Source organism: Borostomias antarcticus (assembly GCF_949987555.1).
Source record: "Borostomias antarcticus genome assembly, chromosome: 12".
Taxonomy (NCBI): Eukaryota; Metazoa; Chordata; class Actinopteri; order Stomiiformes; family Stomiidae; genus Borostomias; species Borostomias antarcticus.
In genome coordinates, this window is record NC_140245.1 from 10,259,019 (window position 1) to 10,265,915 (window position 6,897).

Below are 6,897 nucleotides of genomic sequence, written 5' to 3' on the forward strand. Positions count from 1 at the left end.
CTCTTGTATTATATGCATAGAGACCTGAGTCCAAAACCCAGCTCCCAGTTAATACTAGGGTTCTTTTCCTCATACAGGAATATTGTATAGTATCTATCACTACTATACTATACATCAAAAAAAAGAATGTAATTTTTTTAAATGAAAGACATGGCATTTAGAGAGAGCAGCGGTACACAACAGAGTAGCAGGATCTCAGTTTGACTGGGCGCCAACATGGAGGTCTCTTCCTCTCAGTGGAGGCGGACTCTGCCACATAGACAGCTGTGTGGAGTTTACTGTCACTAGCAGATGAATATCAACAACTCCATCAAACTAATGTTGCATGAAGTAAACAGCACCTGGGCGCGTTCCCAGCGAGCCCCGCGGCGTCGCTACATCTGCCCGAGCACCTGGACGCTCCCGGACTCCCGATACCCTCCAGTTATCCGCTGCTGATTAAGTCATCTGAAAACTGATCACACAGCGTGGAGGAGAGAATGAAAGTAATTTCCAGGGGGTGTTATTGAGGCACAGCTAGATAAACAACAACAAATTAAGTTTTACTCCTAGCAACTGTGGAAAGGATACAAAGCGTCACCAAAAGAGCCTTTAACATGCATACAATGACATTCAAACATTTGTCTACAAGGCAAAAGACGTGGACATGTATGGGGGATTGAAACGTGTAGCTTGTAAAGAGATTTAAACGGGCTCAATGCAGATGAGTGTGAACTCTGCCCAAGCGTGGCCCCTGAGGCCCATCCCTCTTCAAATATTGTCTTATCCATTAGTGCAGCCTGACAAAGAAGGAGGGCTTTCTCATTGTGGGCCGGCAGAGAAGTCAGCAGGGGAGGAATGTCATTCAGGTCCAGTCTTAGGGGGTGGGGGGGGGGGGGGGGTGAATGGTGTGTGTGTGTGTGTGTGTTTGTGTGTGTGTGTGGGAGGGGGGTTTCAGTACACTCAGGGTTTTGTTTTGCCTCATTCAGACGTTGCAGACCGTGGCCACAAAGACGTCTTTCAGCGAGCGTCAGTGTGGACGCGTCTGAGCACAGAGAAAAGCAGGACAGTCGAGCGAACGGCTGGTCAAAGGTTTAGGTGAAGCTCCGGAATGATCCGCAGAGTCTGCTCACATCCTCCACCTCCATCTTTAATTCACTCAACTTCATTTGTTACTGGGGCTGAATTGGAGCTCTGATTTGCGGGAGTTTCAAGAGGTTTTTGGGTGACTGTTCAACACATCCCCTGCCTGTCTGGACTCAGCGTGGAGGGGGCTAAGGCTCTAGCGAGGGCACTGTTTACTTTTTACATTTACAAACATGGAAATACTTACTTGATTGATACTCAAATCTTACACATCTTATGCATGTTTTTGCGCAATCTAAGCATCCTAAGCAATCAATTGGTGTACACCTTGTTGGACTACTGTATATTTGGGAGTTTTGGTGTATTTTGTGTATCTATTTTATATGTTTTGTGTATCTATTGCATATTTATATTGTGTCTTAATTGTTAGTGCTGTTGTAAATTGTCAATTTCCCAGAGGGATCAATAAAGTACCTGCCTACACACCTACTGTCCCTACATACCTACTGTCCCTACTGTCCCTACATACCTACTGTCCCTACATACCTACTGTCCCTACTGTCCCTACATTCCTACTGTCCCCACATACATACTGTCCCTAAATACTGTCCCTACATACCTACTGTCCCTACATTCCTACTGTCCCTACATTCCTACTGTACTGTCCCTACTGTCCCTACATACCTACTGTCCCTACTGTCCCTACATACCTACTGTCCCTACATACCTACTGTCCCTACTGTCCCTACATTCCTACTGTCCCTACATACCTACTGTCCCTACTGTCCCTACATTCCTACTGTCCCTACATACCTACTGTCACTACTGTCCCTACACACCTACTGTCCCTACATACCTACTGTCCCTACATACCTACTGTCCCTACTGTCCCTACATTCCTACTGTCCCTACATACCTACTGTCCCTACTGTCCCTACACACCTACTGTCCCTACATACCTACTGTCCCTACATACCTACTGTCCCTACTGTCCCTACATTCCTACTGTCCCTACATACCTACTGTCCCTAAATACTGTCCCTACATTCCTACTGTCCCTACATACCTACTGTCCCTAAATACTGTCCCTACATACCTACTGTCCCTACATACCTACTGTCCCTACATACCTACTGTCCCTAAATACTGTCCCTACATACCTACTGTCGCTACATACCTACTGTCCCTACATTCCTACTGTCCCTACATACCTACTGTCCCTAAATACTGTCCCTACATTCCTACTGTCCCTACATTCCTACTGCACCTACATACTGTACCTACTGTCCATACATTCCTACTGCACCTACATACCTACTGTCCCTACATACCTACTGTCCCTAAATACTGTCCCTACATTCCTACTGTCCCTACATTCCTACTGCACCTCCTACTGCACCTACATACCTACTGTCCCTACATTCCTACTGCACCTCCTACTGCACCTACATACCTACTGTCCCTACATTCCTACTGCACCTACATACCTACTGTCCCTACTGTCCCTACATACAGTACCTACTGTACCTGCCTACCTACCTAAAGTGTACAGTGTGTTTAAATTAAATCAAATTGTATGTAGGTATTATTTAAACTGAATGTATATAGCACATTTAATACACAAAGGCAACACAATGCTTTCACAGTGTGTAATTTCTAGGGTTACAAATACAGTAAAAAGTAGTTGAAACAATATACAAAATGAAACAGCATATAACTAACTGCAAACTCAAACAGTCCTCAATCTCCTCACACATTTACTACAACCCTCTTATTGAATAATAATTGTAGCACACTGGGAAGACTGATATTCTGGTCAGTTTGTACATATTTGAAAGCTGCTGTCAGCCAAGTCGGGTTGGCCCTGACCACATTCCCCGCTGTGTGCAACCAAAGCATGTCGCTAACGTTTCTGTTTTGTTGTCCTTGGAGGCAGCCCTCTGTCGCTGACCTCAATGTGTTGACCGAGTATCCAAGGTGAAAACCCAAACACAAAACCAGTGTCAAACTAAACCCAAGGTAATCCTAACAAAATCCCACTTGTGGTACTTAAAAACCTCCAAATATCGTTGGCTTTCTGAAGGGCTTCAAGCCGCTCCAGGTGCACTCCACCTACAACCAAGAGCTGTTTACGGTCAAAGCACCAATGTTTCCTTTGACTTTAACAGCCTCTGCTAATCTTCGGATAAATACTCAATGAAGTATTTAGCAAATACTTAACTAGTGAGGCACTAGTCACATCAATGTCAGAGTAGCAGTGAGGGTCCCACGCTGTGTAGGATTTGAACCGCTAACCTCTGGCGAAATGTGCCCACTCCCCGAAAAAAAAATATTGAGCCAAACTACCCACTGCAAATGGGATCAGGAAATGAGAAAAAGCCGGAGAATATAGCATGTTAGTCTGCAGTAGGAGAGAAACTAACTCAGACGGTCAGGGACTGCACTCTCACTACGGGCTCTGGGAGTATATTATTTTTTAGTGTGCGCTACCTTGACATGTCAACCGCGGCCAATGAAGCAGGCTCGTACTGAGGATGGCGTAGGTAAGGGGCCAATGAAACGGGCTCGTACTGAGGACAGCGTAGGTAAGGGGCCAATGAAGCGGGCTCGTACTGAGGACGGCGTAGGTAAGGGGCCAGTGATACTGAGATACCATATGGGCCTCAACAGCAGCTCTGGAGTTGCTTTGCTTTTCTTTGGCCTTGCCGGTTCTTCCAGGAACCAAGTGTGTGTTTCTGCTCTGTGTGTTGGGGAAACACACACTTGCGACACACGCATGTGTGCACAAATATAGCCAGAAGTGCACACGCTAACACACACTCAAGCGCACACACACACACACACACACACACACACACACACACACACACACACACACACACACACACACACACACACATTCCAGCCTCAAGGCTGCTGTATGATATGGTACACAGCCCAACGAGACCGTGCCCAGCTATCAATCACAGAGAACATAATCCTTGTGTTTAATGAAGTGGTTGCAGTGAAAGATTAAGTATTATAAGTATTAAACCACATATCATCAAGGGCTGTCACCGAAATGACACAAGCAGGACTTAGACGGTAACTTGCACTTCATTGAAGTGAAGGGGAGGTGTCTGGGCAGGTTTAAGTCCTGGTGTGACACCGATCAACCGGCTGCCTTCAGCTGCCCCACTGCCAAGAATGTTACTGAAATCCCAGCACGAGACAGAAAACCAACTGCAAGATACATTCCTGGCTGAAAGCAGGTGAGTTGGGATGTGTATAATTCCTGGACTTAATTCCTACAAAACATGGTGTTTGTCCTAATGCTATGTTAATCCCCGAATGACTATTATTCAAGTTTTAAATGTATGTTTTTGGGTGGAAATGATATGGTGTGAATTATGTCAGAATGGTTCTTGATGATATGTATTTTTCCGGCTCCAGACATGAATTTTGAAGGATGAAAAGTAAGTCAGATGTTGCTGATGTTAGAGACGGCATGCTGGCACCAAGAGGAATTTGAGAGGAAAACGTGCATTTTAGGGTTTGTGATTGTTTTAGGTTGGCTTAGAGATGTCCTAGAACACACGTGTGCACACACACACACACACACACACACACGCACACACACAAACGTACAGACACGTGCACGCACACACACACAAACATGTGCATGCATTACCATTGTGCCGAGTAGGTGGAACTACACACACACACACACACACACACACACGCACACACACACACACACACACACACACACACACACACACACACACACACACACACACACACACACACACACACACACACACACACACACACTCTCTACTTGCCCTCCAGCACATTAGGGTGTGTCCTTGGCCTAATGGGATCTGTAGCGACGCTTTTCTGGTACTTAAGTATTCCAGAGCATGACTTCCACATTAAACAGATCAAGGTCATGTCCATGAAGAGCTAACCCATGACATTGCTAATAACACACCTCTCCAAATAAAGTATGATCTCTTACTGCTAAAATGTGAATGTTCAAGAAAATTCCTTCTCGACAAAGAGTTTGGCTTTTGCGGTATTTGAAAACAGATGCTGATTCCGTGGGGAGTTTCCCTATTAAATGTCTTTGTCACTGGAAGAGCTATAGCGCAGACAGACTCTGCAACCTTCTCTGGGGTCTATAAATCAGTCAGGACAGTATTACCTGGGGGCTGTTTAAGTAACCTTAGCATCATGATCCATCTATCTTCAACCAAATATTTCACTGAGACAAATTAGCCTCCCTCTACTTAAGGGGAAACGGTTGCTTTTCTTCGCCAGTAGCCTAAACTCTGAGGTTGACTGACAAGTTGGTTTCCATCTCCTGATGTAACCCTATGTCCCGACTCGTCACTAAAGTTAGAATTTATGTTAGTATGATGCCTATTTTCTTTTCCGTGTGGTGTGATTGTGTTGTCGATTCCAAAACCGAGCCACAAACCACCAAGACAAATAGTGTTAAGTGGAAGAGTATACTGTAGCTTTATTGCTAGCAACTAGCTGCAGATGTCCCTGCAATCCACTGCAGACCATGAGTTGAATATCATTTGAAATCCTTGCCTTCCAAATGATTTCAAATCACATTTGACCCAGGTGTGCTCCTTTCCTAGGCATTGAATAAGCACGTGCGTCTTAAACTTAAGTGATAAGTAATAATTTGTGATAAAGTCATTAGCATGTGGAGCTAAAATACACACTCCTCACAACTCAGGGTCGTGTGTGTAAGATGGCTCACAGCTATTCAGGAGGGAAGTACAGCTGGCCATGGTTTACACCGAGGCAGGGTTTTTTGGACATCCAGCACATATATACTGTATATATACAGTACTGTAGAAAGAGATAGAAAGAGAGAGAGAGAGAGAGAGAGAGAGAGAGAGAGAGGGAGAGAGAGAGAGAGAGAGAGAGAGAGAGAAGGGTGGTGGTGGTGGTGGTGGTTTGACTTCCAGAACGTTCCGTCCAAGTTTCCGCTGTAAGCGAGCAGGGCTCGCGCTGTGTGGTCCCTGTGTGAACAGGGTTGCCTTGGTCGGTGGAAGCACCTGAGGCAGGACCCAACATGGTTTCCACCCTGCAGAGACGACAACAACCGCCAGCAGAGGTCCAGACATGCAGACAGGGAGATTAGTGGTTTCAATAGCAGGCTGGTCAAACCCACACCCACTTCTGCTAGATTATACTGTAGTCTAGACTAGCCACACACTCTACAGTTACAAGCTGAAGTCTGGCCTACCTACGGTGTGCAGTTTACCTAGTCTAAGACCTCACGGAGTGGAAAATGCCACTTTTGATGCTATCTACCACTAACCCTTATCTTAACCCCAACCTTGACTGATTGGTTGAATTTAAAGGATAACTTGTACCATCTTGCCAGGATGTGACATATTCTTGGAAGCATCATTATTTACATTCACAAAATGTACATAATTGACTTTTGTTTAGAACAAAAAATCCAGTATTGAATATTTGACCATGTTTGACCAGTTGTCCATCATAGAAATTATACTAGGAAAGAACCGTGAATAGTCTTTTTTCATAACCTCAAGAGGCAAACGTGTGAGCGCGCACGCCAAAAACTCCCGTACTTTATACAAATATAGCAATTCATCCTGGCAAGGTCTCAGGCTGCATATCCAAAACACTGTGGCCACCCACTCATATCTGGAGGAGTAAGCAGAGCTGCTTGACAGACAGCCCTCGTCTGCTATCCAGCCAGACAGACAGACAGCCAGCCAGCTAGCCAGCCAAATTACCAGTCAGCCAGCCGGCCAGACTACCAGCCATCCAGACAGTCAGCCAGACAACCAGACTACCAGA